This window comes from Anomaloglossus baeobatrachus, chromosome 1 (assembly GCF_048569485.1).
Source record: "Anomaloglossus baeobatrachus isolate aAnoBae1 chromosome 1, aAnoBae1.hap1, whole genome shotgun sequence".
NCBI classification, from domain to species: domain Eukaryota; kingdom Metazoa; phylum Chordata; class Amphibia; order Anura; family Aromobatidae; genus Anomaloglossus; species Anomaloglossus baeobatrachus.
Window position 1 is genome coordinate 86456164 of NC_134353.1, and position 16579 is coordinate 86472742.

The 16579-nt window shown below is 47.9% G+C and overlaps 1 protein-coding gene across 1 annotated transcript in view; it reads left to right on the forward strand.

The window, feature by feature from the left end:
* The first annotated feature begins 1367 nt into the window (after positions 1 to 1367).
* C1QTNF7 (C1q and TNF related 7) overlaps positions 1368 to 16579 on the forward strand; it is a 178472-nt gene continuing 163260 nt past the window's right edge. Inside the window, exon 1 of the mRNA XM_075333553.1 lies at positions 1368 to 1520. The gene's annotated coding sequence lies outside the window, so the exon portion shown is untranslated. The remainder of the gene's footprint in view (positions 1521 to 16579) is intronic.

Sequence of the window (16579 nt, forward strand, 5' to 3'; positions counted from 1 at the left end):
CAAGGGTCCACATACCCCGTCGTGCCCTGGCCCCTGCCCGGTGATGGCTCAAGGCCGCCGGCTGTCCTCCTCGACAGCCCGTGCCGCTTGTCACGATCCCCTGCAACCGGTGTCCAACTCCTACCAGGCCCAGACCAACGTCTGCCACCTAGTAGTCTCAGGGAGCCAAGCTCTTGACCTCTCCTCTCAAGAGTCACCACTCCACTCTACTGACTCCTGACACTCCTGACCTCCCCTTTCCAACCCCCCAAGTGGACAACCCTATTCCCTTTGGGTTAGCCACTGGTGTGTCTGGTGGGTGTGGTGCAGAGTGTTTGTAGGATTTTGTTAGCTTGTTCTTGGCAACACCAAAGGTCAGGGACACGTAACCAAGGAGGAGTTGGATACCGTACAGAAGGGCAGATTGCACAATATCCTGTGATGACCTGATAGGCCAGGGCGTTACAACTATACCATTAAAAGAGTGATGTGGTAAGTTTTGTATAATTATTTTCTCATGGGGCGAAGAACTGACAGGTAAGCAGTTGCTAACTACCTGTTTTGCCCAATGCCGAATCCTGATGGTGATTTTACTGCTTCCCTTGACCCCATATCAACAAAGCACCTCTTTCTCTTCTGCTCTGCTCTGTCAACGGGGCTTCACTGCCGATGTCATGCTGATTGACAGCCAGCTCTCTGCAGTAAGGAGTAATGTGCTGATCCAGGTGTCAATGCGGGTTACATTGGCAGAGACACATCGTCAATAGAGCAGAGCAGAAGAGAAGGAATTGATCTGTACATGTGACGTCAATGGAAGCCACAGAATCGCGAGATGGAGTGGTCAATAACCGTCCTGAGCTGGCAGAGCTAGATGTTGGGAACAACAGGCAGGTAGTTTGTTCCTACCTGACTGTAAGATCCTAGTCTCATAAAAAAAAATACAAAAGTCCGAGATAACTTCTTTACGCTAGTGCTCTGAGAAATTGTAACCTTTTTGATTGTCTGCCTCACAAATAAAAAAAACTGAGACATTATATAATCTCCTTATTAATATACTAACATTTAAATACGCACAAAGAAGGAACATAAATGAAGACATAATTCTGGTCACAGCCTTGATCCAGCTCCATTCCTAATTCCTCCCAGCTGCTTGTATGACTTACTGACCTCAATCGGATGGGATAGAATGCTGCAGACCACTTCTGCTAAGTGTTACCTCCGACTTTATAGATTCCATACACTGGGAGACCCTATGCTTCGCTCACTCCTAGGGAAGCATTTAACTCACCGGCTCGGACTTAATGCTGTTGCTTAAAATTAGAAATCTTGGCAAGTGCTGGTATAAAGGAGTGGAGTTTCGTGTAGTGGGAGAACGGGATCATCTACAACTTGCAGGATAGTTCTTCCTCAGACAACATATCTGCTGCTGAAGTGACACTTTGTGCTGGAAAGTTTCATAGGAATTACTCTGGGCAAACCTATGGGAGAGCTGAGCTGCAAGAACTTTCCTGGGATGGTGGAAGACAATACCCCAAGATAAGGTAAGCAAATCTGAGTGTGACAATCCTACCACATTATTAAATTATTATATTTCTCTTTCTAAATCTTTGCAGCTGATTTATAACCTCAGACAGCATTAAAGTTGACCGTGCAAGGAAAAAAAGAGCCTGTGAAAGCAAATAGTGCAATTTTTTTAATGAAACCCAATTGCAAAAATGATTGTTGGTCCAAAATTCACGCATTTTGGGAAAAAAAATTGTCCCTCTTGGTGGACAACCACTTTAAAAATGATGTGAGATTTTAGGAATAGAAACATACAGTTGTCACATACAGAATATATTGAGACAGTATCTTCTCTATATCTAGAAGCTTCTTACGTTTTTCTAATTTTGGATCTACAGATTACAGTGAAACGTTTCTACCTATTCGACCAGATATCCTGTGGTAGACTTTCACCTCCGCCATAAATGTGCATGCTGATCATATTCTCTCAAAAGACTTCCATTCTTCTTCATTGAAATTTTGCATGGTCAAAAAGGTTTCATCGTACTTAGCATGGCTTTGTGCATCATCGGCAGAGCTGTATTTTGTACTAAATGTAGGACTATCTGTATAGTCAGGTGTATGCTGGATGGAATTATTTAATTTTGAGTTGTCCAAGCCTAAATTTTTCTTAAAAATTCTTTTTGTGACACTAGACCCTACTTACGGGTAGTATGAACATGAGAGTAGTCAGATAATCCGGGGTCAGGTACTAGGAGGACACGTAATGGATTCCAGGAGTAAACAGAGGAGTAGTCAGGTCACAATCCGGTGTCAGAAATCCAGGAAGGCACGTAGTGAATACAGGGAGTAAACTAGGATGTGGTCAGGTAACGGTCCGAGGTCAAAATACCAGGAGGTCACGTCAAGAACAGGGAGCAGGTAGAGGGGATTCAAACAACAGTCCAGAGTCAAGAAACAAGGATCAGAACACAGGAATACAGACTAACAGCACACTCACAAAAGTAGAATGTATGACTGGCAGGGTTCTGGGAGAGCTTGTTCAGTAAACAAGCAGAGCAATTACAGGAAAGATGGAACACCTGAGCCACAGCACCTCCCAGAACCAGAATGGAAGCCTGCTCTGTCAATCTACACTGACAGGTCAGTACACCAGGTACTCCAGGTACACCAGAGCATAGCCTCTCAGAGTATGCAAGATGCTCTGCACAGAGGAATTGTGACACTTTAAAATAGTAAGCAAAGTATACTCAGCTTATTGAACCCCCTACCTCTTCTTTCCAATGCTGCCAAGGTCCCTGTTGGTCACAGCTACTCCCAAGGATTGTCTGCAGCTGTCACATAGCAGTCAGGACTAAACAGAAAGTACAGGGGACCTGGATAGTGTTGAAAGACAACCATCATTTTAATATTTTTCTTTATGAATGTTTTTTTTTACAAATAGTTTTAACGGATAGACAACCCTTTTAAAGTACAAATTTAGCCAAATACTATAAATATTTCCCAAATCAGCACTGTTCTCTTATCTTACTTACCTAGGGTTTCGCAAGATGCAGACTGTCTTGGCTCTGTTTGAGGATTCAATCCGATGACCTGTTGTTGCATGGATGGTTCCGGTGTCTGTTGGGTTATTTTCTTTTCTTCCCTGTCCAAATGCTGATGATTCCTATAATCTTTGTTCTCCCATCTTGCTTCGCTTCTTTCTAGGTGTTTTTTATTTTCCCGTTTTTGGTCTGCCTATCACATTCTGGGTTGGTTTATATATGTTCACCTTTCACTGCCTTCCTTCTTCCTTCTTCCTTGCTGGCAATAGCTCTACATGGACTTGAGTCTAGAAGTTCCAGCCTTTCAGCTAAGTGGTTTACCTTTGGGTAAACACCAGTTGAGTTTCTACTGTGTGTTGGTTTGTTTTCCTTCCTAGCACCTATGCTTTTCACTTTTTATATGAACATGTTTTAGTTCTCTCACTCTAGGTTTTTGTGTTTTCAATCAAAACTTCCTCTCCCCTTTTTGGCAGTGTGTTGCGACCTCCCTTTGGTCCTTCAGAAGGTACGAGAAACTTCTTGACAGCCTTTTTGTGAGTCAGATCCGATGTGATATTTTTAGTTGTGTGGCTAGGATCTTTCTAATCTGTCCAGGGACCAGTTGAGTGCAGACATGTTGTTTCCCTGTAGGAGGTCTTCCCCTTTTCCGTTAGCCATGTGTGAGAGTGTTTATGTTCATAACATTATAGCCAGCACTTTTTGTGTTCTGAGGCGTCAGCATGGATCCAGTTAATGTCCTGGCCGCACAACTACAAATATTATCCTTGAAGGTTGCAGATATCAAGCTTCAACAACAGCTCGCATGTACAGCTGCTCCAAATATCTCAGGTCAACAAAGCATCATGCTTGTGCCCAAGGTAATGTTACCAAATTGCTTTGATGGGGACAGAAGTAAGTTTTCTATATTTTTTGCCGCGTGTAAATTATATTTTTGCCTTTGACCTGACTCTTCTGGGCTCTAGAGTCATTGTATTGACTTTGCTTAGTGGGGATTCACAGGCTTGGGTGTTTTCTTTGCCTGAGCATTCCCTGGTTTTGTCCTCTAAGGCATTTTTCTTGGCTCTAGGCCTCATTTATTACAACCTGGATAAATTCATTGTGGCTGAATCCAAGAACTGTAATTTGGCTTAGGGAGGTCGCAGGGCTGAGAATTACTGCTCAGAGTTTAGACGCTGGATAGTCTCCTGGGATGACTTCACTCTTCAATTCTCTCAGGGACTTTCGAATTAGATTAAAGATATGATGGTTTACAGTTTTTGTTCATAGTCTTTGGAGGAGGCTATGACACTTGTATGTTTAGATAGACATTTGAGAGATAGAGACACATTTAAAGGTGTTTCAGTGGCATTTCCCTCGCTATTAGTTGAGACTCGTGAACCTATGCAAATTGGTGCTTGCAGAGATCCCAGATGGGGTACAGAACTCGGAGCATCAGCTTTTTCTTGTTTATACTGTGGTCATTTGGGTTACATGATGGTTCAATGTTTCAAATTTAATTATGAATTTCTAAAAAAAAAAAAGAGGAGGAGACTAAGTTGAAAAGATGCTGGTTCCAAGAGTCTGAGATTGTCTCTTGTACAAGCATCCATTTTTTTCTTAGAGGATAAGTTTTGGTTTTATTTTTATGCCTGCATTTGTAAATTTTGGTTCTACCTAGAATCTAAATGACCATGATTTTGCTGTAGTCTGCAGTTAATCTTCTCTCAGCCTACCCATACAAGCTTCAGCAATTGATAGCTCCCTTCTTTCACAGAGTCACGTTACTATGAAAGTCCAGGATGTATGGAGATAGAAGTGTTACATAATAATAATAATAATTAATAATAATTTTATTCATTTATATAGCGCTATTAATTCCACAGCGCTTTACATACATTGGCAATACTGTCCCCATTGGGGCTCACAATCTAGAGTCCCTATCTGTATATCTTTGGAGTGTGGGAGGAAACGGGAGTACCCGGAGGAAACCCACGCAAACACAGGGAGAACATACAAACTCCTTACTGAATACATTCATGGTTTTTCCTTCTCTACCTGAAATGCTAGTGTTAGGCCTGCCATTGTTATTGTAATCAATTTGGAGCCTCTAGAGATTAGGTCATGGGGTGATTCTTGCTTTTCCGGATGCCTTTCGAGATCTTTGGCTTCTGTGAGGACTCACCTTAAAGGAATCCTTGAGGATATATGTGATGTTTCTGAGATGGAGTGTGATGTTCTTCCACCATATAGGTCATATGATTGTACTATTGTCTTCATTCCATGAGCTAAAATGCCTAAAACTTGTTTGTTTAACCTTTCTCCTCTATTGGTGAAGGTCTTAAAAGAATGTATTCGAAAGAGTGAGGCTAAGGGGCATATCCACATCTCCAGTCGCCAAAGGTTTTTTTAGTAAAAAAAAAAGATGGAGCATTGTTTCCATGCTTCAATTTGAGAGAGAGTCACCGTTTGCAATTACGTGTGACGGGTCCTAGCGATGTTGTGCGCCACGGGCAGCGATTTGCCCGTGACGCACAACCGATGGGGGCGGGTGCTTTCACCAGCGACTAGCGATGTCACTGCGCGTAAAGCAGCCTTTAAGGTGCATGCAGGCCATGATTGCGTTCAACCAAGTAACCTAATAGCTGTGCAGAGATTTTTTGGCTTTGCAAGTTTTTATTGAAAGTTCATTAAGAACTTTTCAGTCATAGCCAAACCTATAACTGATATGACTAAGAAGGGAACAGATTTTTCTTCTTGGTCAGCTGAGGCTGTAAATGCTTTTTTGGCTGTCAATACAGCTTTCTTTAAGTATTCTGTTCCCAGTCAACCTGAGGTCGATTTGCCTTTCTTTTCCAAGGTAGACGCTTCCTCTATTGGGAAAGGAGCTGTTCTTCCACAGAAAAAAAGATGGGCATCTAAAATATTGTGATGTTTACTTCCAGAAGTTCACTCACGTGAAATCTAATTATGAGATAGGTGACCGAGATTGTATGATGATCAAAAGAGCCTTTGAGGATTGGAAACGTTGGTTGGAGGGGCAATATCATAATAACCTGTTGTATATTGATGCTGCTAAGTACTAAAAAACAGACAGACTCTGTGAAGTCTTTTTTATTTTTGCTTGGTTTGATTTTGTTGTTGCTTATCTCCCTGGATCTAAATATGTGAAGGCTGATGCTTTCTTTCAGAGTTGAGGGACTCAAATCCAGTCAAGATTCTTAGTGAGGGGCGTGGTGGTTGATGCTCTGGGGGTAGATCTTAGGCAGCGCAAGGCAACCTACAAACATGGCTCAGTTACACCAGTTCTGTCAGGAGGAATGGACCCAAATTCCTAACAACAATTGTGAGAAGCTTGTGGAAAGAGATCCAAAACATTTGACCCAAATCACACAGTGCAAGGGCAATGGTACCAAATACTAATAATTATAATAATTATAATGAAATGTATGTAAACTTTTGAGTTTGCAGAAATCAATAAAAATACCTTAAAACGTTCTCTCTCTCTCTCTCTTTCTCTCTCTCATACAGACAGCAGAAAGCAGCTGCTGAACTACAAGGCTCAGCATACTCCATCCAGGACTGTATGCAGGAGTTTTTTGTCCCCCAAAAAAATTATGTGGGCTTCGCCATGTTTTTGTGTCCAGCCAGGTACAACTAGGCAGCTGGGGATTGGAATCCGCAGCGCAAGGTGCTCAAGCTTTCTGGGCACCCCTGCGATGAATTGAGGTCCGCAGCCGCCCCAGAAAATGGCGCTTTCATAGAAGCGCCATCTTCTGGCGCTGTATCCAACTCTTCCAGCTGCCCTGGTGACGAGTGGCTCGCTGGGTAATAATGGGTTTAGGGGTAGCTGTATATTATCAGCTGGCCCTAAGCCCGAAATTTATGGTGTCACGCCAATATTAGACATGGCCACCATGAATTTCTAGTACAGATAAAAAAAACACAACACACAGAAAAATATTTTTATTAGATATAAAACACAACACAATTAGTGACTCCATCTTTATTGAAATAAAGAACCCCCCTCCGCAGTAATCCGTGGTCAAGGGTCCCGCACCGTCCAATCCGGATCCAATATCATCTGATCGGTTTGCTGGAAGGCAAAGCGATCAGATGATGTGTCAGGTTCAAGGGCCTGAATCACATGACACAGCAGCTGATTGTATAAACGGCTTTTATACAATCAGCTGATGCATCAGTGCAAAAAAAAAAAAACTACACACTTCTGTGCAGACTCCTGTCCGACAGCCGCAGCTAATAGTTTAGCTGGCCGGGCGGTAAAAAGCCGGCCTCACCACTCGACTTATAGTGTCAGCTGATTCCGTCAGGTGGCCACATCAGCTGATCATCGACAGGTCTGAGAGAGAGAAAAGAGAGAGAAGAGAGAAGAGAGAGAGAGAGAAGAGAGAGGAGAGAGAGGAGAGAGCAATGCAGCCTCATTCCGTGAACTTCTCCGATTTTAGAGTTGTGTCCCGCGGCTCACAGCTGATGTCTGGCTCCTCCCCTCAGTGCATAATTAAATTAAATTTTAATTACAAATATATAATAATTATAATTTAAAATTAAATTAAATTCTTTACCGGGACAGCCGGGACTCAAACTTGTGAACTAATTCTCCTTGGGAAGTAGCTCTACCCATTGAGCCACTGCCTCTAATGAAAAGCATAGGATTATTTGGTAATCTTGACCTCTGTATTACAGTAGAGAATCCAGAAGTGGATCATTCAGCTACAAAGAGGAGAGAGAGAGGGGAAAAGAGAGCAAGAGAAAAAGAGACAAAAAAAGAGAGAAAAAGAGAAAAAGAGAGAGAAAAAAGAGAGAGAGAGAGAAAAAGAGAGAGAGAGAAAAAAAGAGAGAGAAAGAGAGAAAAAGAGAGAGAGAAAGAGAGAGAGAAAATGAGAGAAAAAGAGAGAAAGAAAAAAGAGAGAGAGAGAAAAAGAGAGAGAGGGAGAAAGAGAGAGAAAGAGAGAAACAGAGAGAGGGAAAAAGAGAGAGAGAGAAAGAGATAAAAAGAGAGGAAAAGAGAGAGAGAGGGAGGGAGAAAGAGAGAAAAAGAGAAAGAAAGAGATAAAAAGAGAGAAAAGGAGAGAACAAGAGAGAGAGAGAAAGAGAGAGAGAAAGAGAGAGAGAAAAAGACAGAGAGAGAGAAAAGGAGAGAAAAAGAGAGAGAGAGAAAAAGAGAGAGAGAAAAAGAGAGAGATAAAAAAGAGAAAAAGAGAGAGAGAAAAAAAGAGAGAACAAGAGAGAAAGAGAAAAAGAGAGAGAGGGAGAAAGAGAGAGAAAGAGAGAAACAGATAGAGAGGGAAAAAGAGAGAGAGAGAGAAAGAGATAAAAAGAGAGGAAAAGAGAGAGAGAGGGAGGGAGAAAGAGAGAAAAAGAGAAAGAAAGATAAAAAGAGAGAAAAGGAGAGAACAAGAGAGAGAGAGAAAGAGAGAGAGAAAGAGAGAGAGAAAAAGACAGAGAGAGAGAAAAGGAGAGAAAAAGAGAGAGAGAGAAAAAGAGAGAGAAAAAGAGAGAGATAAAAAAGAGAAAAAGAGAGAGAGAGAAAAAGAGAGAAAGAGAAAAAGAGAGAAAAAAAGAGAGAGGGAGAAAGAGAAAAACAGAGAGGGAAAAAGAGAGAGAGAGAACAAAGAGAGAGAAAGAAAGAGAAAGAGAGAGAGAGAGAAAAAGAGAGAGAGGGAGGGAGAAAGAGAGAAAGAAAGAGAGAAAAAGAGAGAAAAGGAGAGAACAAGAGAGAGAGAAAAAGAGAGAAAAAGAGAGAGAGGGAGAAAGAGAGGAAAAGATTGAGAAAGAGAGGAATAGAAAAAGAGAGAAAGAGAGAAAAAGAGAGAGAGAGAAAAAGAGAGAAAAAAAGAGAGAGAGAGAAAAAGAGAGAGAAAAAAAAGAGAGAAAAAGAGAGAGAGAGGGAGAAAGAGAAAAAAAGAGAGAGAAAGAGAGAGAAAGAGAGAAACAGAGTGAGAGGGAAAGAGAGAGAGAGAAAAAGAGAGAAAAATAGAGAGAAAAAGAAAGAGAGAGAGGGAGGGAGAAAGAGAGAAAAAGAAAAAGAGAGAAAAGGAGAGAACAAAAGAGAGAGAGAGAAAAAGAGAGAAAAAGAGAGAAAAAAAGAGAGAGAAGAGAGAGAGAAGAGAGAGAGAGGAGAGAGCAATGCAGCCTCATTCCGTGAACTGCTACGATTTTAGAGGTGTGTCCCGCGGCTCACAGCTGATGTCCGGCTCCTCCCCTCAGTGCATATTTAAATTAAATTATAATTATATATAAATAATAATTATAATTTAAAATTTAAATTAAATTCTTTAGTGGGACAGCAAGAATTCGAAAATAACTCTCTTAAGGCAGTAGGTCTACCCATTGAGCCACTGCCTCTAATGAAAAGCATAGAAAGATTTGGTAATCTTGACCTCTGTATTGCAGTAGAGATATATCACACACAGGCATGTGAATGAAGTCTCCGGTGACAGCGCGGCTCACGTCAGTTGCAGCGTGGAGCTGACACAGAGCGCTCGTGTTCTACGGCGCTCCCTGTCAGCTTCATGTAGCAGAGCTGAAAGCATCGTGGGACCTCTGTGGATTACTTCGGACCTGGATTGTTATTTGGGGATTAATAAAGAGGTAAATGAGGGTTTTTTTATCTTTTATTCCAAATAAAGGATTTTTCGCTGTGTGTGTTTATTTAGTTTCACTTACACGTTAATTATGGAAAGTATCTCAGGGAGACGCCTGTCATGATTAACCCCTTATTACCCCGATTGCCACCGCACCAGGGCAATTCGGGATGAGCCGGGTAGAGTCCCGGGATTGTCGCATCTAATGGATGCGGCAATTCCGGGGCGGCTGCTGGCTGATATTGTTAGGGTGGTGGGCTCCCCATAACGAGGAGCTCACCATCCTGACAATACCAGCCTCCAGTGTAGCTTTATCTTGGCTGGTATCAAAATTGGGGGGAACCACAGGTTTTGTTTTTTTTTAATTAGTTATTTATTTATTTTACTGCACGATATAGACACGCCCACCGGCGTCTGTGATTGGTTGCAGTGAGACAGCGGTCACTCATCGTGGGGGCGTGTCTGACTGCAACCAATCATGGGCGCCGGTGGGCGGGGAAAGAAGGGAATACCAGATTGAATAATGAGCGGCAGCCATTTTCAAAAGAGGAAAAGCCGCTGTAGCTTTGTGACAGCCGTGCAGCGCCGCACCCGTGATTGGTGAGTAGGAAAGAGAGAGGGATTGTGCTGGGGACGCACGCAGATACCGCAACGTGCGCACATAGCCTTACTGTGAAAAGCCACGCTTTGGTGATCGAACCGTTACCGAACGGTAACTCAAACTGCCGAACTTGAAGCAAATCGTTTGAGTTCGTCGAACGACTCGAACACCGCCCAAAATCACTCGAATTTGAAATTGGCGAACGGTTCGAATCGAACATCGCTCATCTCTACTTTTCACCCTTCATATGGGAAGACTCGCTGATTATAAGTTTGTAGACAACTGTGATGCTAATTACAGATAAACAGTTTAACATGTTCCTATGGTCAAAATATTTTTAAACTTAAATAACGGTACCATCATTTTTGTCCAGGCCATTTGCATTTGTTTTTCATTCTGTTAAATCACAAATCAAAAGCAGTGTTTCATTTTCTTTAGTTGCTAGGTGACTATTGTGGCTTTTTCCTACTTACCAGGAGGTACCAACAATTTTGTCCATGTATGTGTGTAGATAGATAGATAGATAAATAGATAGATATGAACATAATCTACTGTACCACTGCATTTAGTTTTCACTATGAACTGTTGATTTTTCTATGAGGTTTATTTGCAGTGGATTTCGGAGAGGATTACTCATTGTTATCATGTTTTCAATTCTCAATGCTTCCAACAAACTAATGAGGATTTATGTATTATGTGACAGTTGAAGGTTTCCACGTTACAAGAGGAATAAACACATTCACCCAAAAAGAAAATGCACCATGTTTTCAAGGGAAATTCTGGTAAAAGCAATTGCTCATTGTTCTTATTCATAACTAGCAAAATACCTGTGGCTTCACTTACAGAAAATATGTTAAAGGGAATCTGTGATGCCCTGGCAAAACCAGGTAGTCACAGATGACTGTACCCCCCACCAAGGGTACAGGAATCGCCTCCTCCTTGGGAATTTATGTGTCGCCCTGGGCAAGCCAGGGGACACAGGTCACAACAACACACACACCCCACATTCCCTGCAGGTACACCAGCTAACCTACAAATCCTTGTTGCCTTCCTCCAGGAGTCTGTTGATGCACACCAGGGGGTGGGCCAGGCGGTTGGCTCCGCCCACCAAGGAGCTCACAACTCTGGAGGCAGGAAGTGTCAGGCAGACGAGCCCAGGGTGAGCCTGTGTCAACGGCAGATTAGCCCAGGCAGGGCTTGAGTAAAGAAGCAGTTCAGCTCAGGGAGAGCTTGAGTGAGGAGTGAACAACTAGAGGAGTAAGGAAAGTGGAAGGAAGTAAGAGAAGTGACAGAAAGCCTGAAGTTGGTCTGTGGCTGTGTGCCCAGACGGAGTCAGCAAGGTCAGCAGACGGCGGTGAAGGTCTGGAGTGGGACTGTCTGGAGGTTACTGGAAGGACACCGTTGGCTGTGTGCCCGGTGGTCTGGAGCGAATACAAAGGGCAGTCAGCACCAGAGCAGGGGCTTTTCGGATCCCAGCAAGGCTTGGAGTCGCTGTAAATTGCTAAATCCGTTAGTGAAGGGGACGTATATCTCCCAGCAAGCAAGTCCTGATTGACGGCAAAGGTCCAACCACAACGGGGAAACACCGCCACTGCCAAGGCACCAGTTTCCCAGGGCCGGCGCCTGCGGGCAAAGTGTGGAGCTCCTCCGGCCCAGATTGTAGTCGGGGAGCGGGTAACCGGTGGGAATCCATCGCTACCAATAGACTTAACATAGGTGCAGGGAAGAGTGACCATCACCGTCAACTGCAGGGAACCGCAGCACCGTGAACCGTCCGTGGGACCGTCCTACCAGCCGTTGGTTTACCGTACAAACTGTGTCCATGTCTCAGGCTGAGTGAGTACCACAGTGCCGCAAGGCACAGCGCTGCCCCCGCGTCCCTGCGCCCACCAGGCCCTGCACCTCACCAACCATCACCGGGCCCCGGGATCACCAACCCCTACCCACGGAGGGGCAACACAACACCTGGCTGCTCCGCATCACCATCCCCGGGACCCCCACACCGAGCAGCGGTGGTGCAATCACCACAACCGTGGGTGGCGTCACGAACTATAACAATCCCCACACCCAACAAACACCCCCCTTTCACTCACGGGCGAGGAGTGTCGCTCGAGAAACCCCGGGATCCGGCCTACGGCTCGAGCCACCAGGAGCAGCTGCCGGACCCGAGCAGAAGGGGTGAGCGCGGTGTGCTGACACCCTCCTCCCCGCCCGCGACAACTTGGCGTCACGAACAGGATCTTACCGCTTTGCCGTCTGGTAGAGGTGCGCCTTGTTACCGCCGGAGGTATCCGGCAGAAAAATTTCAGAAGCCGCCATCTTTGGCGCGAAAAGTTCCCGCTCGAGCGTCTTCTCGAGCAGTAGAGGCGCGAAGGCCAAAACCCCGCCCCGAGAGAGGAGGGGCCGGAAAGAGCTAAGGGGGACGCGATGGCGGCTGGCCGCATGTAGCTGCGGCTATACAAGCAGAGACGCCAGGACTCTGCAGACTGATTGGGTTCCTGGAAAAACCTCGTTACCAAGATGCAAGATCCTACCCGCAACGAGGAAGCCCCCGCGCCCGACACGGCGACGTGGTTGAGGGACCGGACCGTCCCGCTGAGTAACCGTCTGCAGGCCCATATGCAACTCCTCCTGGAGGAGTGGGAGACCGACATGGCGGACGTAGTGGCTGCTATGTGGAGACGCGAGGCAGAAGAGGATTTGGAGGAGCGGGTAAGCGACCCACGCCCCTGTATTCCTGAAGGATCGGCCGCTGCGGCTGAGGGGCCCGGCCGGCTCCCGCTCACCCTGCCTCTCTCCCCGCTATCCGTAATGGCTGCTGCCGCCCCGCCATTAGGCCCGCTACCTGCCCAACCGGTAGCGATACCCTGCCCGGCCGCTCCGGCGGATCAGCCAGCTGCAGACGTCCAGGACGGCCCTGAAGTGCACCAAGGGGAACCGCTAGAACCACGACCCCTTAACAGCGTGGTGCCTGAAGTCCCAGTAGAGACTGTGCCAGACCCTGAGCCCGGGACTGTGGCTTAGATGAAGGCCCGGGTGATACAATTCCACCAACGACAGCAGGATCAGATCTTCCGGATGCTGGAGCAGTGGACCAGCGTGGTGGAGGAGCTGATTACAACTGCCCCGATGGGCGAAAGGGGAATAGATGTAGCAGAACCGACTGGTGACCCACGTCCCTATGTCCTACCTGGACCGGCCGCTGCGGCTGAGGGGCCCGGCCTAGTCTCGGCCTATGCATCGCCCTTGCCGTCACTGATGGGGCGCCTCAACATAGGCTCGCCTACTCTGCTGCTCCAGGTTACTGCAGATGGGGATGAAGTGGTGGATGCTGGAGGCCAGGAGGCTGCGGCAGCTGGCGGCAACCCGCCTGACGCAGAAACAAGAAATGACGACTCCTGCCCCAGCTCCGGGCCCGCTGTTGCGGCTGAAGGAGCAATTGAGCGTTCCCGCTATGTGGGGGACCCTGTGGTTTATCATACTCTGCGTACCGGTGGAAATGGGTACCGGGTACCCCTGTCACAGCAGGCATGTCAGTGCATGTTTGAGGTGCTGGTGGCAGAGGATGGGTCCACCTTAGTAGAGGAACTGGAGTAGGGCAATGGAGGCCCGCAGCACCGTCCCCGTTGGGACCACCTGCTTGTTTGTTGTTTGAAAGTTCTGCAATGATAATGAAAATGATCCGAAGAAGTCACCTGATTTGTTTGTTGATTTGCAACCGGCTGGAGCCGGCACCGTTGTCCCCGGGGGGACTGTTTAAATTGCATGGGAACTAGCCATGGACAAGCCCGTGAACTTTGCAGGGCAACCACAAACGTTAGTGGCTTGTAAATATGTTGGGTACCGTTACCGTTCCCGCAGGCCGCCTCCGGAGAGGCAGGTTGGAGGGAGGGCCCTGAGCAGAGCAGGCCAGGGCCCAGCCGCCAAAGGAACCGGTGGCTACCCTCTGGAGGGAAGGACAGATCCCGCTCGGGTACCGTGTGCTGGACTGTGGGTCAAGGGGTGCTGCCTGGGTTTTAGGGGCAGCATCAGGGCCAGGTTACTTGGGTGGGAGAGAGCGGAAACCGTGACCGTATACCGTTGAAACGTTAAAAGTAAATGTGCCTCCCGTTTTGGGAAGAGTTATTAAAAATGTGAATATGTTATGTTTAACCCTGTTATCCCCTTTTTACAGAAAAATAAAACCGGTGTAGGACGGCAGCCCGCGGACGGTCTGCGTTTTGCTAAGGGGGAATGTGTCGCCCTGGGCAAGCCAGGGGACACAGGTCACAACAACACACACACCCCACATTCCCTGCAGGTACACCAGCTAACCTACAAATCCTTGTTGCCTTCCTCCAGGAGTCTGTTGATGCACACCAGGGGGTGGGCCAGGCGGTTGGCTCCGCCCACCAAGGAGCTCACAACTCTGGAGGCAGGAAGTGTCAGGCAGACGAGCCCAGGGTGAGCCTGTGTCAACGGCAGATTAGCCCAGGCAGGGCTTGAGTAAAGAAGCAGTTCAGCTCAGGGAGAGCTTGAGTGAGGAGTGAACAACTAGAGGAGTAAGGAAAGTGGAAGGAAGTAAGAGAAGTGACAGAAAGCCTGAAGTTGGTCTGTGGCTGTGTGCCCAGACGGAGTCAGCAAGGTCAGCAGACGGCGGTGAAGGTCTGGAGTGGGACTGTCTGGAGGTTACTGGAAGGACACCGTTGGCTGTGTGCCCGGTGGTCTGGAGCGAATACAAAGGGCAGTCAGCACCAGAGCAGGGGCTTTTCGGATCCCAGCAAGGCTTGGAGTCGCTGTAAATTGCTAAATCCGTTAGTGAAGGGGACGTATATCTCCCAGCAAGCAAGTCCTGATTGACGGCAAAGGTCCAACCACAACGGGGAAACACCGCCACTGCCAAGGCACCAGTTTCCCAGGGCCGGCGCCTGCGGGCAAAGTGTGGAGCTCCTCCGGCCCAGATTGTAGTCGGGGAGCGGGTAACCGGTGGGAATCCATCGCTACCAATAGACTTAACATAGGTGCAGGGAAGAGTGACCATCACCGTCAACTGCAGGGAACCGCAGCACCGTGAACCGTCCGTGGGACCGTCCTACCAGCCGTTGGTTTACCGTACAAACTGTGTCCATGTCTCAGGCTGAGTGAGTACCACAGTGCCGCAAGGCACAGCGCTGCCCCCGCGTCCCTGCGCCCACCAGGCCCTGCACCTCACCAACCATCACCGGGCCCCGGGATCACCAACCCCTACCCACGGAGGGGCAACACAACACCTGGCTGCTCCGCATCACCATCCCCGGGACCCCCACACCGAGCAGCGGTGGTGCAATCACCACAACCGTGGGTGGCGTCACGAACTATAACAATCCCCACACCCAACAAACACCCCCCTTTCACTCACGGGCGAGGAGTGTCGCTCGAGAAACCCCGGGATCCGGCCTACGGCTCGAGCCACCAGGAGCAGCTGCCGGACCCGAGCAGAAGGGGTGAGCGCGGTGTGCTGACACCCTCCTCCCCGCCCGCGACAACTTGGCGTCACGAACAGGATCTTACCGCTTTGCCGTCTGGTAGAGGTGCGCCTTGTTACCGCCGGAGGTATCCGGCAGAAAAATTTCAGAAGCCGCCATCTTTGGCGCGAAAAGTTCCCGCTCGAGCGTCTTCTCGAGCAGTAGAGGCGCGAAGGCCAAAACCCCGCCCCGAGAGAGGAGGGGCCGGAAAGAGCTAAGGGGGACGCGATGGCGGCTGGCCGCATGTAGCTGCGGCTATACAAGCAGAGACGCCAGGACTCTGCAGACTGATTGGGTTCCTGGAAAAACCTCGTTACCAAGATGCAAGATCCTACCCGCAACGAGGAAGCCCCCGCGCCCGACACGGCGACGTGGTTGAGGGACCGGACCGTCCCGCTGAGTAACCGTCTGCAGGCCCATATGCAACTCCTCCTGGAGGAGTGGGAGACCGACATGGCGGACGTAGTGGCTGCTATGTGGAGACGCGAGGCAGAAGAGGATTTGGAGGAGCGGGTAAGCGACCCACGCCCCTGTATTCCTGAAGGATCGGCCGCTGCGGCTGAGGGGCCCGGCCGGCTCCCGCTCACCCTGCCTCTCTCCCCGCTATCCGTAATGGCTGCTGCCGCCCCGCCATTAGGCCCGCTACCTGCCCAACCGGTAGCGATACCCTGCCCGGCCGCTCCGGCGGATCAGCCAGCTGCAGACGTCCAGGACGGCCCTGAAGTGCACCAAGGGGAACCGCTAGAACCACGACCCCTTAACAGCGTGGTGCCTGAAGTCCCAGTAGAGACTGTGCCAGACCCTGAGCCCGGGACTGTGGCTTGGATGAAGGCCCGGGTGATACAATTCCACCAACGACAGCAGGATCAGATCTTCCGGATGCTGGAG